The following is a 16,627-nucleotide window of genomic DNA, read 5'->3' as shown; positions in this document are numbered from 1 at the left end:
ACGTTGGAACAGGTAAAGGTAGCTTTAACTGAGCAGGATTTCCCAATTCACTGTAGTAGTCCCCACGACTTGCTTATTTCTTGACCCAGACTACAAATTTCCCTCCAATAACGATTTGTCTTTGTTTATATGTGAAGAGTCAAAATGTCGACATTCTGTTTTCCTTTGCAGCTTGGGTAGGTGAGCTGGTTCTGCTTAATTCAGACTTTTCCATGTGGTCCTGCGCCCGCTGCCATGCGGGCAATTGGCAGTGGTGATGAGTCAGACCTCTACCTGGAATTTGTCCCGTGGGTCCAGAATCTACACTGACCATCTAGCTCAGAAGAGCGTGTGGTGTACAACAAAGGAACCCAGTGTTAGGGCAACTCCACAATGTGACTTCTTGCCTTTGAAGTATCACTTGCCAATCATTTAGCTTATTGACTTGTTACCTTAATCTTATCCTGAGGATTCTTGTCCCAAAGGTATGTGGTTTATGGTTTAATGCCTTGGAGGAAAGGGCACTCCTAGCTATGAGGTGTTGGACATATTACCTTGAGCTTTACTTACTTATTACATGGGATAAATTTCCTTAGGGATGCATTGGCAGAGTTCAGGGAAGCAGTTTTGGAGGGACTTGTGCACAGAACTGAGTACATCAGCATCCGCTAAATAAAGCTGCTGCTGGGAAAAGTGAAGGCCGCTCTGTCAGAGGGCAGGGCCCACCAGAGAACTCATCTGCCGTCCTTCCCTTCTGAGGAGCCTGTTCGTTCTGTGACAGCTGCCCCAGAGGCAGGGCTGCTTTCCTAGGTGGAGGTAAGGAGGGTGTGAAGTAATCCTTTGTCTGTGGCTGGGCCTGGGCCTTTGAGTGCCCCAGTTTTTGTTGTTGGTTTTTGTTTGTTTGTTCTTTCTCTCTCTCTCTTTTTTTTTATGGTTTTTTGAGACAAGGTTGCTTTGTAGCTTTGGAGCCTGTCCTGGAACTCTGTAGACCAGGCTGGCCCCGAACTCACAGAGATCCACCTGTCTCTGCTGAGATTAAACGCATGTGCCACCATCGCCTGGCCAGTGTGCCCCAGTTCTTAAAGGCGTAGACAGAACCTTGCAGAGAAGACCTTGGAGGTGACAGGTGACGACGTGTGTGACAGCAGCACTTGTGACCTCCTGAAGCTTGTCCTTTCTGTTTTACTCTTGTCTTGCCCCTTACTACTTAGAAGCTGTATTCTTTTTCTGTGGCTGTGAAGAGACACTTCTAAGAGAGTGTACCTGGGGCCTTGCTGAGTTTCAGAAGGTTAAAGTCCATGACCGTCATAGCAAGGAGCATGGCAGCAGGCAGGCATGGCACTGAGTACCTGAGTGCTTACATCTGAGCTACAAGTACAGGGCAGAGGAAAGGAGCTAACTGGGAATGGCCTAGTGATGGACCTCCTAGTCCTGCCTAAACAGCTCCCACCAACTGCTGGCCAGTCACAAATACACGAGCCTGTGGGGCCATTCTCATCCAGACCATCACAGGAGTTTGCTCTGGCCCAGCAGAGGAGTACCGCTTGGGAACTGTCAGAACGCAGCATTGGGACCTGCGCTCCGTCAGCTTGCAGTGTAACAAGATCCTGGGATTTTCGTTATCCCTGAGCCCTCTACACCTTCTATTCCATGTCTTCACCTTAGGCTGGTGGTTAGGAGGGGGAGACAATCCAGGAGAGCTAGCCCTCTTGAGGTACCATCACTCTAACCAAAACCAATGGGGCGGGAGGTGAGGAAGCTTTCCAGAAGGCCAGAGCAGGGAAACCGTGCAGAAAGGCTCTGAGAAAACTTCCGTGAGGCATGAGAAACCAACACAGTTCCAAGATGAGGACAGAGCAGCCTGCTCAGTTTCTCCCCTCCAAGAGAGGCAGGAAAAGCCTTTTGCAAACTTAAGTCCTGATTATCGAAGGCGGTGGTTTTCCTCCTCCGTGAGTCTCACAAGCCCATTCTTCCATCCTTTTCAGTAAGTTGAGAAAACCGGCTGTAAATGCTGCAGTCTGAGCTAATCCTTTGAGAAGGTTTTCTCTGGAACTCCTAGAATCTGCTTCCCTGAGGCTGGTGGCTTCTGATGCTGACAGTGGCGGCCTAGGAGGGTTTATGGCCTGGCACAGTAGAGGCTGGCATGGGTGTGGCCACATGAGCAGCCCCAGGGCAAGCCAGGCCACCTGCTCTGGTGTCTGCTGCTTTTATTATGTAGCGCTGTAGGAAGGCAGGGTCTCACAAGTGTTGGTTTTGCACCCTGAAACTTGACTTAGTTTGATTCTGGTAGTTCAGGGAGTGGATGTTGTATTGTTTATATACTAAGGTATATATCTGCACACAGACTGATTTTTTTTTCCTCTCTAATGTGGACGCCACCTTCCCGTTTCTTCTCCTTGCCTAACTGCCCCAAGCCTCTCCATACTGCGCTGTTCAGAAGTGGAGAGATAGGCAGACTTACTTTCTCCTCAGTCATAGCGGGACGCCTTCCAACGTTTCCTCCAAGACTATGGTATTAACCAGTGTGTGATGTGGGAATGAAAGTTCCCAGAAAGAAGCTGACCTCCCACTGAACCTTCTGCAAGGCTGATTAACTAATTAGGACTTCAAGGATTGTAGAGAGTTTGGAATGTTGCAGGTCCAGGGCCTAATTACAGTTTCCCTAAATAGGCATTCCTTGCCCACTTCTGTGTGTGACCTAAGATCCTGTGACTAACAGGTAAAACCCTTCGGAACATATTAACTCTGGTTTCCATCAACTGAAAAAGCCAAGAATGGCATCAGAGGGCATCTGAGGCCTGTGGTGAGGTTTCCTGGCTTGCCATAACCCACCTTCCTAGTGTTCCACCACTGTGTCTGAATAGTGCCTTGACTGATGTTCGTTACGTTACTATTAAAAACTTCCTAGGGCTGGAGAGTGGTTAAGAGCATTGCCTGCTCTTCCAGAGGTCCTGAGTTCAATTCCCGGCAACGACATGGTGGCTCACAACCATCTGGAATGAGGTCTGGTGCCCTCTTCTGGCCTGCAGGCTACATAATAAATATATTTTTTTAAAAAAAACCTTCCTAAAACTGCCTCTGTGATGGAATGTGGAATTTGGGGCGACCTAAATCTGTGTTCAGGGGCCATGGTCACTCAGTTTTGGTTCAAGAATAAATTCCTCCGGGACTGGAGAGATGGCTTAGCAGTTAAGAGCATTAGCTGTATTTCTAGTGAGCCTGGGTTTCATCTCCATCACCCACATGGTGACTTACAGCTGTCTAACTCCAGTCTCAAGAAATATGACACCCTCTTCTGGACCTAGGCACCAGGGACAGATATGGTGCATAGTCATGCAGGCAAAATACCCATACATATAAAAATAAATTTAAAAAGTATAAACAATCTCATATAGCATTTGAGATAAATGTGTTGGTATTGATGTATAGGAGGAGGACATCAGAGGCCTGCTATCTACAGAGTAAGTTTTTTAAATTTTATTTTTTATTATCATTATTATTTTATGTTCATTTGTGTGAGAGTTAGATGCCCTGGAACTGGAGTTACAAACAGTTGTGACTTGCCATGTGGGTGTGTTGGGAATTGAACTCAGGACCTCTGGAAGAGCAACCAGTGCTCTTAACTACTGAACCATCTCTCTAGCCCCCAGAGTAAGTTTTAAGATTTACAGAAGTAAGAGAACAGTAAAAGGCCATAAGCAAAAGGTATGGTCTTTATTATTCAAAGGTATATTCCTTCTGTGCTTACCTTCTTGAGAGCTTTTACCATAAAAGGATGCTAAGGTTTTGGGGTTTTTGTTTTTCAGATAGTATAACCACCCTGAAACTCAATTTGTAGATCAGGCTGGCCTCAGACTGGTCTTGAACTCACAGAGATCCGCCTGCTTCTGTCACCTGAGTGCTGGGGTTAAGGCTGTCTACCACCACTGCCCAGCAGAATGCTGAGTTTTAGTAGACAATTTTCTACATCTTTTAAGGTGATAAGTACTTTTTTTTTTTCAAGACAGGGTTTCTCTGTGTAACAGCCCTAGCTCTCCAGGAACTAGCTCTTGTAGTCAAGGCTGGCCTCGAACTCACAGAGATCTGCCTACCTCTGCCTCCCTGAGTGCTAGAATTAAAGGTGTGTGCCACCACCGCCCGGTTGATCAGTATTTTTTGTTTATTCTGTAAATGTGGTACATTGTTGGCTTGCCTATGTTGAACTGGGAACATGAGAAAATGGTAAAGAATTTAGTGGGGAATTAATTTAATGGGGAATTCACCCAAAGAGCCATGGAGTGGTGCTGGTGTTAGGCCAAGCCTCTTGTTTGTTCTGAACATTGATCATGAGGTCTCCTACTGTGTTACAGTGCTGGTGCTTCCGGAGTTCTCCTCCAGCAAGGGGCAGGAAAGCCTTCTCTCTCCAACAGTCTTATCAGATTGGCATCAAAGACATTAATCTCTCATTGTGCAGAGACTGATTTTGCAATCTAGAAAAACCAAAGGAGGCAGGTACAGAGTCTATAATGGCATATCGAGTATTGGCAGAATGGACCTGCATTGCCTGCCTACCAAGCCCCAGATCACCGAAACTAGGTACTAGAGAGCACTTTCGGAGCAAAATATCTCTTTGTTAAAACAGCTCAACTTAAACATTAACCACCAAAGCAGAGCAGGAACTTTGAAGTCCACTCTATCATACAACTAGATCCTTTACACATTTTTAACTATAATCAGTCGTGGCATTAATCTAACCTTGGCTTTTATCTCAAGCCTTTGATTTTAAATTACATATGAATTCACCTTGAATTCTACCTTTTTCCATGAAGTTATATGTCTGTAGTTTGAGCACCTACTGTAGACATAGCGCTTTAATCAGGAGTCAAAAAGGAATCATCTAGGGGGCTGGAGAGATGGCTCAGTGGTTAAGAGCATTGCCTGCTCTTCCGAAGGTCCTGAGTTCAATTCCCAGCAACCACATGGTGGCTCACAACCATCTGTAATGAGATCTGGTGCCATCTTCTGCCTGCAGGCACACACACAGACAGAATATTGTATACATAATAAATAAATATTAAAAAAAAAAAGGAATCATCTACAGCCTGATGTCCTCTTCTGACCACTGTGGGCTCCAGGCACATACCCGCTGCACAGACAAACATGCAAGCAAAGCTCTCATGCACACAATTAGTTGACAATTGCCTCAGAAGGGACCAGCTATTGAAGGAAATTAATTCTGGTGGACTGGAAAAGGTGATAAAAATCATTTTTCAGGGGCTATAGAAATGTCTCAGCAGTTAAGAGCACTAGCTGCTCTTCCAGAGGACCCAGGTTCAATTCCCATCACCTTAATGGTAGCTCACAGACATCTGTAACCCCAGTTTCAGGAACTCCAATGCCTTTTCTGTCCTCCATGAACTCTGCTTGCATGTGGCACACAGACATATAACTCAGCGAAGCACCCATACACATAAAAATAATAAAATAGTTAAGAAAATATTTAAAAAGTAACTTTAAGTCAGACATGGTGGTGCACACCTCCCAAACCCACCAGCACTCGGGAGGCAAAACAGTCTCCTAAATTCAAGGCCGGCCTGGTCTATGTATTGAGTTACAGGACAACCAGGGCTACATAGAGAAACTCTGTCTCAAAATAAACGAAACTAAAAAAAAAAAACAAAAAAAAAAACAAAAAAAAAAAACAACAAACCTAAAAGTCTTACTCCGGGGCTGATGCGATGGCTCAGTAGGTAGAGTTTGCTGCTCAAGTATGAGGACCTGAGTTTGAATCCCCAGAATCCAAGTGTAGCCAGGCCAGGTAGCACACGTCTTTTACCCTGTTGGGAATATTATGTTAAAGTGTGTTACTTTTGTTGATGCTGCATTTGTTTAACTCTGTGAAGCTGTGGTACTTTGTCTGTCTAGAACACCTGATTGGTAAAGCTCTGATTGGCCAATAGTGAGGCAGGAGAAAGGATAGGTAGGGCTGGCAGGCAGAGAGAATACACAGAAGGTGAAATCTGGGAGGAGAGGTAGCGGAGAAGGAGGAGGACATCAGAGGCCAACCATCAGCTACCTGCAGAGTAAGTTTTAAGATTTACAGAAGCAAGAGAGCAGTAAAAGACCAGAGGCAAAAGCTAGACAGAAAACTGGCAAGAAACAATCCAAGCTAAGGCCGGACATTTATAACTAAGAATAAGCCTCCATGTGATTTATCTGGAGGCGGGCTTCCCAAAAGAGCAAAAACATCTTAACACTACATTACCCCAGTGCCCTGACAGCAAGAGGGGAAGCAGACTGGACCGTTGAAAGCACAGGAGCCCGCTAGCCTGTCCTGTGAAGCAGCAAAGAGACCCTGTCTCAAGTGGAAGGCAAAGACTGACACTGAGATTGTCCCCTTCGCACACACACACACACTTCTTACATCCTTATACACACACAGATGCGTGTGCACACACACACACACACACACACTTCTTACATCCTTATGCATACACAGATGCGTGTGCGCGCACACACACACACACACTTCTTACATCCTTATACACACACAGATGCGTGTGCACACACACACACACTTCTTACATCCTTATGCATACACAGATGCGTGTGCACACACACACACACACACACACTTCTTACATCCTTATGCACACACAGATGCGTGTGCACACACACACACACACTTCTTACATCCTTATGCATACACAGATGCGTGTGCACACACACACACACACTTCTTACATCCTTATGCATACACAGATGCGTGTGCACACACACACACACACACACACTTCTTACATCCTTATGCACACACAGATGCGTGTGCACACACACACACACACTTCTTACATCCTTATGCATACACAGATGCGTGTGCACACACACACACACACACACACACACTTCTTACATCCTTATGCATACACAGATGCGTGTGCACACACACACACACACTTCTTACATCCTTATGCACACACAGATGCGTGTGCACACACACACACACACTTCTTACATCCTTATGCATACACAGATGCGTGTGCACACACACACACACACACACAGTCTAGACTGTCACTGTGACTCTGGTAGAATGCTTACCTTGCATGCATAAGGCCCTGATTCCTAGCACTGAAGAAAAAGTCTTAGGGTTAGAGTGATGGCTCAGTAGTTAAGAGCACTTGTTCAGGTCTTAGCACCCACATGACCGCTGAGCTCCAGGGGACTGAGTCTCTCTGACTTCTGTGAACACCAGCATGCATATGCCCTCACACACATGCAAGTAAATTTTAACCTGGGGCGTGGTGGCACACACCTTTAATCTTAGCACTAGGGAGGCAGAGGCAGGCGGATCTCTGTGAGTTCGAGGCCAGCCTGGTCTACAAGAGCTAGTTCCAGGACAGGAACCAAAAGCTACGGAGAAACCCTGTCTCGAAAAATCAAAACAAAAAAAAATATATGTATATATACATTATATATACACACATATATATAGTTTTTTTAAAGTCTTCCCTAAATTTTCAGACCTAGTTGATAATATGCTGTGAAATTTCTAATAAACCTTGAGGGCTGTGGTGAATTCAGAGTCTAGACCATGAAGAATGTTTAAATGTGTCACTGTTTACAAACCTAGTATAACCCTCATAAAATCTTGCCCAAATTAATTTCCAAATATTGATTTTAAGATTATGAATAAGTTATGGAAGGATAAAGCCTAGCTTTTGATTAAAATAAGTCGGCAAAGTCAAGGGTATTGTGTTATACATTGACCTGCCTTCACAGGGGAAGCAGGAAAGTTGTGTGACCATTTTGATAGATACCAAAGCCTACAGCCGGTAAAGCTGAATACCCATCCTGAACTTAGTATTGACAAATAAACCCCACCCAGCTTCAAACAGACGGTGACACCTAACCTCCTAAAACATGAACAATTACCAGCAGACATCACAACTAACAAAATGTCAGATGCATTTTCATTAAGATCAGAAGCAAGGGGGGGGGTTGCCTACAGACATCTGTCATTTTGGATAATGAGACCACAGCAGGCAGAAATCTCAGACCACACACTCAAATTCTAAAAACGTAGGGCTTTTCTTTTTTTTTTAATTTTAAAAAATTCCACTGAATTTTGACTTTCTGTCATGAGTCATCATTATTCCAGGTGATGGAAATCCACTCAGTCATTAAAGGAGTATCCCCCTTTAATGGGAGCAAGGAGGTCATGTAGTGTCAAGAGCTCTGCGGAGGGGAAGCCCCTGACCCATGAGCATCTACATTAGCATTTAGTCTGTAGGTTTTAATTTTTTTAATTTATTTTGTGGGGGCTGGAGAGATGGCTCAGTGGTTAAGAGCATTGGTTGCTCTTCCGGAGGTCCTGAGTTCAATTCCCAGCCATCTATAATTAGATCTGGTGCCCACTTCTGGTGTGCAGGCGTACATGCAGACAGAACACTATATATACATAATAAATAAGTCTTTAAAAATACTTTGTGTGTGCACGTGTGTGTGAGCACGGGCATTATTCCAGAGAGTACACACACGTCACAGGGTGTGTGTGGATTCCGGGGACGACTTTGGGAGTTGCTTTTTGCCTTCCACCTTTTGAAGCAGGGTCTCTGTGCTGTGCTATGTAGTCCAGGCTAGCAGACCTGAAGCTAGTTCTGGGTGGTTCTCCTGTTTGTACCTCTCATCTCCGCACAGGACTGGTAAGATGACAGATGAGCGTACTGTGTCCGGCACGCGCAGGCCACAGGGCTTGTGCTAGCAGTGCTTTTACTCGCTGCACCATCTCCTTGCCCCTGAGCTTTTGTTGTTTCATTCATACAATTTTTGAGGCAGTGTGTGTTGCCCAGGCTAGCCTTGAACCTTGCCCTACCTTCTAAGTGCTAGGACCCACATGTATGCTGAGGCTACTACATGCTAAAATATGACTTGTTTAGAGTGTACACAGCGTAACTTCTGTGGGGCTCCCTTGAAGCATGATTAGTAAAAACACAGAGAAATTGGGGTTCAACCTGAAGGTCAGAAAAGCAAAATACCAAGACACTGGCTCTTACCTCTACCTCAGCCCTAAAATGTCCATCCTGCCTCCAGGAATCTCAGAATGAGAATGTGCCTGAGAACTGTCTCCTCCCATTTTATAATCCTCTCTAAGTGCTGGGATTAAAGGCATGCACCATTCTGTTTCTATGGCAACTAGTGTGACTACTGGGATTAAAGGTGTGTGTCACCACTGCCTGGTCTGTAAGGCTGACCAGTGGGGCTGTTTTACTCTTTGATCTTCAGGCAAGCTTTCTTTATTAAAATACAAATGAAATATCACTACAGTCCCTGGGCTCCCCTGAGAATCCTCTTTCGGTCTGTGTCTCTCAGATGCTTCTGCCTCTCAGCTGGACACGCAGGAGCAGTTGTTCCTACTTGGTGCGAGTGTCCAAGGATGTAACAGCTTTGGGGCGGTCCCTCTAGGCCCATGTCAGGTCATGCTGCTGCCTCCAGCACAGTGCTCGGCTGCCCAAGTGAACCCATAGTTTTCAGTTCCTTGAAGAAGCATTAGATTTGCTGCCTCTTGGACACTGCTGAGGAAAAGGCCATGGATCTCCCTAGATTCCAGTTGTCTGTCTGCCTGGGGTCTCTCTCTCCTGACAGTTAAACCCTCCCAGCTGTCACCATCTCTTTATGCCAGTGCCTGGAATCCCAGACCATGAAGATAGGGTGCAGCAATATTTTTCAGTGTTGAACATTTGCTTCTAACTCATTTTTTTCCCCTCAGAATCTAGAGGCATTTCATTAGTGTTAAGAGGCACTTTTTTAGCCGAGTGCACACACCTTTAATCCCAGCACTCCAGAGGCAGAGGCGGGTGGATCTCTGAGCTAGAGGCCAGCCTGGTCTACAGAGCAAGTTCCAGGACAGACAGGGCTACACAGAGAAACCCTGTTTGGGGGCGGAGAGAGGGGAAAGAGGCTCTTTTAAAGCCATCTGTGGTGGAGAGTCAATTCTCTTTGACTTCCATTGATCTGTACTTCAGTGATATCTGTTTGTCTGTCTGGAAATTGTGCCCTTTGATTGGTTGTGGCACCATCTGGGAAAGCTCATAAAGGCTTGCTTGTTTTCCATATCTGTGACGCCCAGCTCAGGGACTTGGGTCAACGTTGGGGGGCCTGACATATGGTCACTCTGTCATCTGCTGTTCCATATCTGACAAAGACTTGACAACATGACTTCCTTTTCCTCTGTTCTGCTGCGTCACCTCTTCCCTGAGCCAGGAAGCAGAGAACCCTCAGCACTGCTAAGCTAGAAAGAATGGGTCATGAGATCCAGAAAATAATGGAAATGAAATTGTGTCATCTAACATGGCAAATTTCATTCTTGCCACAGAAATGAGAAGTGCCTAGGGGGAGAGAAAGTGAAAATCCAGTCACAGTTTCTAAGTCTATTATAACCCTCAAAAAACAAGAGAATGTCTTAAACATCAGAGCCAAGTTTAGTAGCTGGCGCAGGCCTTTGATCCCAGCACTCAGGAGACAGAGACAGAGGCAGGAGGATCTCTGTGAGTTCCAAGACAAGTAGGCCTCCACATGAGACCCTGTCTAGAAATAAATTTTTAAAAAATAATAAATCAGCACAAATAAGAGAATTTAGTAAAATAGATGAGAATATAAAAGTTGAGGGTGTTTCCACTTTAGCATGCTGATATCTAGATAATACTTATCTCCATGTTCAATAAAACATAGTCTCATTCACAAAAACTGAACACACTTGAGGATTAAGTTAATGGAGAGTTACTTAACCCATTTAATGAAATTCATGGAATCTTACTGAGATTCGTAATAGTTATTTTGTTAATTTATTAAGTCTCAATTTTCTAAATTATCTACAACTGCAATTCTATCCTAATTAAAGTCCTACAGGAAAAGTAGGGAGGGGTCGCAAGGTGGTCCTAAAGTCTATCTAAAAATCAAAGCTATAGGGCTGGAGAGATGGCTCAGCGGTTAAGAGCATTGCCTCCTCTTCCAAAGGTCCTGAGTTCAATTCCCAGCAACCACATGGTGGCTCACAACCATCTGGAATGAGGTCTGGTGCCCTCTTCTGGCCTGCAGGCATACACACAAACAGAATATTGTATACATAATAAGTAAATAAATAAATAATAAAAAAATCAAAGCTGTAGCGCTATAGCATAAGCTAGAGAGAGTTTCCGAGGGACTTGAGGAAATGCTGCCCTCTGACATCACAAGGATTCCTTTACTGTGTCCCACCCCCACTAGAACGTAATGCACGGGAGCACAGACTTTCGCTAGTTTGTATCACTTCAGATTGCTAAGCCAGCAGCTGAAGCGTGTGCTGAGAGAAGGAGTCCATGAATCAGAGAAGACATAGCATGCCTCTGCGCATTGGTGGGTCCATCGCTCAGCCAGTTGGACGTCTGTCCAGTCCTTTCACAACATTCTCTGGGGCACAAAACAAGCCCACAGCATCTGCCTCGGAACATTCCCTGTCCGTGAGGGAGTGGGTGTTTGGGTCCTGATGGAGTTCTGAAGCAGGATGTCACAGGATGCTATGAGGTTGTGTGCTGTGGAGAAACCATTTTTTTTTTTTAAAATCAGTTTTACTAGCTGGGCACAGAGGCACAGCTTCACTTCGAGCACTGGGGAGGCAGAGGCAAGCGCTCTCTTTGAGTTGCAGCCTGGCCAACATATGGAGTTTTAGAACAACCAAACCTGCATAGACCCTGTTTTGGGGGGAAAACAAGTAGGTTTTACTAAGGCACAACTCCTTTGCCATAAAATGTACTCAATTCTAACTTCACAGTTGGATGAACTCAGACACATGTCTGTGCCAGCATTCTACAGAATTCTAAAGTTGTGCTTAACATACATACTTTTAAGCTTCCCAATTCAGTCCTATTTATTTATGTGTGCATTTTTTGTTTGTTTTTGAGACAGGTTTTCTCTGTGCAGCCCTGACTGTTCTGGAATTCATTCTGTAGACCAGGCTGGCCTTGAACTCAGAGATCCACCACCTCTTCCTCCCAAGTGCTGAGATTAAAGGGGTGTGCCAACTCTTCCCGGCTCATTCATATGTGTATGTATTTATTTGTGCAGGCACATATGTGTGCGCACGTGCACCCGGTGGCTTGTGCATGCAGAGAAAGACAGCTCTAAGGGATCTTTTCTGTCCTCCTTCCTGTGGGATGACGGTCAATCCTGAGCCATGATGCTGGTCCAGTTTAAGCGTTGTTAGGTTGCAGGTCGGCAGTGTTAAGCACACTGTTTTGCACTGTGCCTGAATCTTTTCATCTTGCAAACCAAGCTCTCTACTCAATGGACACCAATTCCCTTCCCCCTCCCCCATGGAAAGGGTTCTTTTTGATTCACCCTTGAAAGTGGAACATTCAGGATATTTAAAGAACGCCTGAAAATGATCTCAAAATACAGCTGCTTCCAAAAAGAACCAGTGAATCATTCAGGGCTCATGAGAGTGCAAATTTTAAAAACACTGTTCCAGTTGACTAAAATTTACAAGGGAATTTGGGAACTGCTGTGCTGAATCCTCCCTTACCCAGGGTTTGAGTGATGTGGCCAGGTCTGCATCTCCTTCTTCCTGTATCATGGTCTCTGGTGTTCTCTCTGCAGACAGCCTAGGAGCACCGGGGATTATAGGCTGTGCCATTCTTCCTCCTTTCAGAGTCCTCTTCCTGGGCTTCCCAAACTGGCTGACCTGTTTCCTTCTAGAAACGGGAGCCGAGGCCTCCTCAGGTCTCTGATGGGTCAGTCTGGGTCTGACGGCTGCAATGACCAGAGCAATGAACCTGTTTCAGGGGAGTGAACTAGTTACAATGCTGCTTGGCCTCTTTCTCAGGTCATCAAACATCAGGGAGGCTGGAGCCAGATTCTCAGGATGCTTTAAACTCCTGTGCATGGCCAAGTCTCCCCTGAGGTCCCCAGGTAGAAACATCCCAGGACGAGTTCTGCTTGGCCGCTGTGGTTTGCGTCTGCTTCCCTGGAACCATCTCCATGGGCAGAGAAAATTCCAACAAAAACCTACACAATTACAAAGTGGAAGTAGGTTAGCTTTACACAATGCGAGACCTGACTATTCAACAGGCATGCCTTGAAGGTTTTTGATCAGGGACGTGAGATAGCTTAAATCTGTAGAAAGCTCACTGCCTTGTAGGATTAAGGGGCCCATGGCTCAGTGGGCAGATGCGCCTGCCACCTACCAGCCCAAGTTGGATCCCTGAGACACACAAGGTGGAGGGATAGAACCAGCCCCCACAATTTGTCCTCACAACCCCATCCGTGTACTGTGACACACACACACTAGATACCAACCAAACTCCTCCTAATAATAAATCAAAGATTTGTTTTAAAACATTTCTCTGATACACATATAATTCTAGCATTTTTTATTATTAAACACAAAAGCGAATGTACACGCTAATGACATGGATGCCATTCTGTCTCCATGGTTGGCTGAGTGGCACTTCAGATGGAGAACTTCAGTGTTTTTCAGAGTTGATTGACATTTTAATTTTATAATGCTGAGATTCCATTTGCATAAATTAGTAACATAAAATGACAGAAGTATGTTTAGGGCATTTCTAAATGTTTCTAAACTGTTGGGAATTCTCTCCTAATCACAAGTCAAATTATTAGTTTTCTTTTCTTTTTTTTTTTTTTTTGAGGAGGGGTTGGTTTTTCTACACAGGGTTTCTCTGTGTGGCCTTGGATGTCCTGAAACTCAGAGATCTGCTTGCCTCTGTCTCCCGAGTGCTGGATTTAAAGGCATGCGCCATCACCTTCCAGCTCTTTTTATTTTTTTTAATTTTTAAAAAGATTTTATTTATTTATTATGTATAGTGTTCTATCTGTACATATGCCCACAGGCCAGAAATGGGCACCAGGTCTCATTACAGATGGTTGTGAGCCACCATATGGTTGCTGGGAATTGAACTCAGGACCTCTGGAAGAGCAGGCAGTGCTCTTAACTGCTGAGCCATCTCTCCAGCCCTCTTTTTAGTTTGTTAATAATTTGTGTTTATTTTATGTTCACTGATGTTTTGAACTGCATGTATGTCTGTGCAAGAATGTCAGAAGCCCTGGAACTGGAGTTACAGACAGGTGGGAACTGCCGTGTGGGTGCTGGGAATTGAACCTGGGTCCTTTGGAAGAGCCTTCAGTGCTCTTAACCACTGAGCTATCTATCCAGCCCTTTAATCCATTACTTTTGTTTGTTTTTTGAGACAAGGTTTCACTGTGTAACAGTCTTGTCTGTCCTGCCACCATGCATTGGAATCCCTGGTTATTGGCTATCCATTGTTGCTTGATGTAATAAGCCAATCAAACCAAATTAATAAATCCAGGTTTAATGAACAGAGCAAAGCACTCCTGCGTGACCTTCAGGAGGGTGGGAGAGAAATCACGTGACAAATATGGCTACCAGGTGACAGACCAGCAGATCACAACACTGCATTCAGAAACCTTTTACTGTTGCCGAATTCCCAGGGAACTTCACATTCAGCTCCATGGATCGGCTCAGGGGCTTCACCTCCCAGTCTTAAGAGGCTGGAGTCTAGGGAGTGTCCCACTGTGTAGAAGCTCCTAACAGACAGCAGAGGGCCTAGGTCTGTCACTTTCCTTCAGCCTAAACAGGGCTGGGGCTGACCAGCCTCCAAAAAGGAAACCAGGACACGAATGAGTCAGTACTTTCTTGTTTCAATTTCTGACACAATTAGTGGTTTCCGGTTTTCCTTTCTGGCCTGATTTCTTGTAGAGGACTCAGAAAGCATCTGACTCAGTTGCCTGCCCACCGTACTGCTGTGAACTTTGCCGGTAAACCTCGTGCCTCCCAAGGGCTTCAGACAAACACGACCTCCAAAGCAAGCACTGTTTCTGCTTGGTGGATCCAGATTGGAGTTGTTTGCTGACACAGGGTCTCATGAGTAGCCTATGATGTCTTTGATTAGACAGATCTTTCCGCCTCAGCTTCCTGAGAGAGAGATGGAATTCCAAGACTTGACTGACCTTCAGGTTCAGCTTCAGAATTAAGGTTTTTGGTACCTGTGCTAGTTAGTTTTCCGTCAACTTGACGCAAGCTGGAGTCACCTGGGAAGAGGGACCCTCAACTGAGAAAATGCCTCTATCAGTTGGCTGGTAGGCCCATCTTTTCTTAATAAAAGATTAATGTGGGAAGGCCCAGCTCAGTGTGGGGGCAGTGCCACCCCTGAGCAGGTGGTTCTGGGCTGTATAAGAAAGCTAGGCAACCATGAGGAGCAAGCCAGGAAGCAGCACTCCTCCACAGCCTCTGCTTCAGTTCCTGCCTCCAGGTTCCTGCCCTGATTTCCCCCAGTGTGTGACCTGGGAATAGACTAGTGAGAAGAAATGGGTCCCTCCTCCCCAGTTGGTTATAGTTCATGTGCAGCAGGGAACGAAGCTAAGACACTATTCTCTCTCTCTCCCCCTACAAGAGTTGTAGGTTTTTGTGTGTTCTTTCAACTTTATTCAAACAAACTGTGTTTATTATGAATATCCCAGAAGTACTTAACATATTCAAAAGTAAATTTCATGCTGTCAGAAGGTGGTGTTCACTTTAATCCTGTTTGCCTTCATGCCACTGCCATGAGCCTTCATTCCAGGCCACACAGACAAACGGGGCCAGAACCACAGCAACAGCAACTGCATCAAAAAAAGTAGCTGTCTCTATTAGACATTCCGAAAGTGCTTTCAAATGCATAAGATTTAGTTGTAAAATACAACCCGATAGGCACTGTAATCATTAAAGCTGTGAAGAACAGGGGTGTCTTGCGGGTTGAAGATAAAGAGTTTTCATTTCTGAACTCTGGGATCTGCAGCATGTCCAGCGCCGCTTTATGAAGGCGCTCCATGGCGTGGCCGCGAGGGCAGGCACTAGATAATTGGTGGCATTTGGTGGCTGCTTAGAAGATGACAGTACTAAGCCAGTCGTTGCTTTTTTTTTTTTTTGATTCCTGTTGACCTAGCTGGTTCTGACCTTCTGGACTCACGCTGCCTGGGGATTCCTCTCCACCCCACCCCAGTAGCTGGGGATACAGGTTCTCATGGCTACACCCTGCTATTGAACTTTCACTTTTTAATTATTTTTATTGACAAATGCTGTAAAACAATTTGCAATGCTAAATAAACTGATCCCATACTCCACTCTCCCAAGAGTTTTTGCGTGCTATTCCCCAGTATAGATACCCAATGGGACATTGTTTTATGTGCATAAATATTTTGCCTGCATGTATGTATGTATGTATGTATGCATGCCCTCAGAAATTAGAAGGAGACATTGGGTCCCCTAGAACTGGGGTTAAGGGTGTTTGTAAGCTACCATATGGATGATGGGAACTGAACCCAGGTTCTTTGCAAGAGTAACAAGTGCTCTTAGAGTACCAATGGAGCATATTCTTGAACATTTTTGTAATCATATTTATAATATACATGCTATTCTTCATACCATTTTTAAAAAATATTTTCATGAAAATTTTAAAGAGTATCATAAGACAGGCAGTCGTAGTATACACCTTTAGTCCCAGCACTCCAGAGGCTGAGGCAGGTGACTCTGTGAGTTCGAGGCCAGCCTGGTCTACAGAGCGAGTTCCAGGACAGCCAGGGCTACATAGTGACACCAATTTGGTGGGGGGGGGAG

At 45.1% G+C, this 16,627-nt stretch overlaps 1 pseudogene; it reads right to left on the bottom strand.

Moving 5' to 3' along the window:
• Positions 1–15,547: 15,547 nt before the first annotated feature.
• On the bottom strand, positions 15,548–15,842 carry LOC142845079 (vacuolar ATPase assembly integral membrane protein Vma21 pseudogene; annotated as a pseudogene).
• Between the last annotated feature and the right edge of the window lie 785 nt (positions 15,843–16,627).

The sequence above is a fragment of the Microtus pennsylvanicus genome, chromosome 2 (genome assembly GCF_037038515.1).
Source record: "Microtus pennsylvanicus isolate mMicPen1 chromosome 2, mMicPen1.hap1, whole genome shotgun sequence".
NCBI lineage: Eukaryota > Metazoa > Chordata > Mammalia > Rodentia > Cricetidae > Microtus > Microtus pennsylvanicus.
The sequence above is the reverse complement of the archived record's forward strand: the minus strand, read 5'-3'. Positions and strand labels throughout refer to the sequence as shown.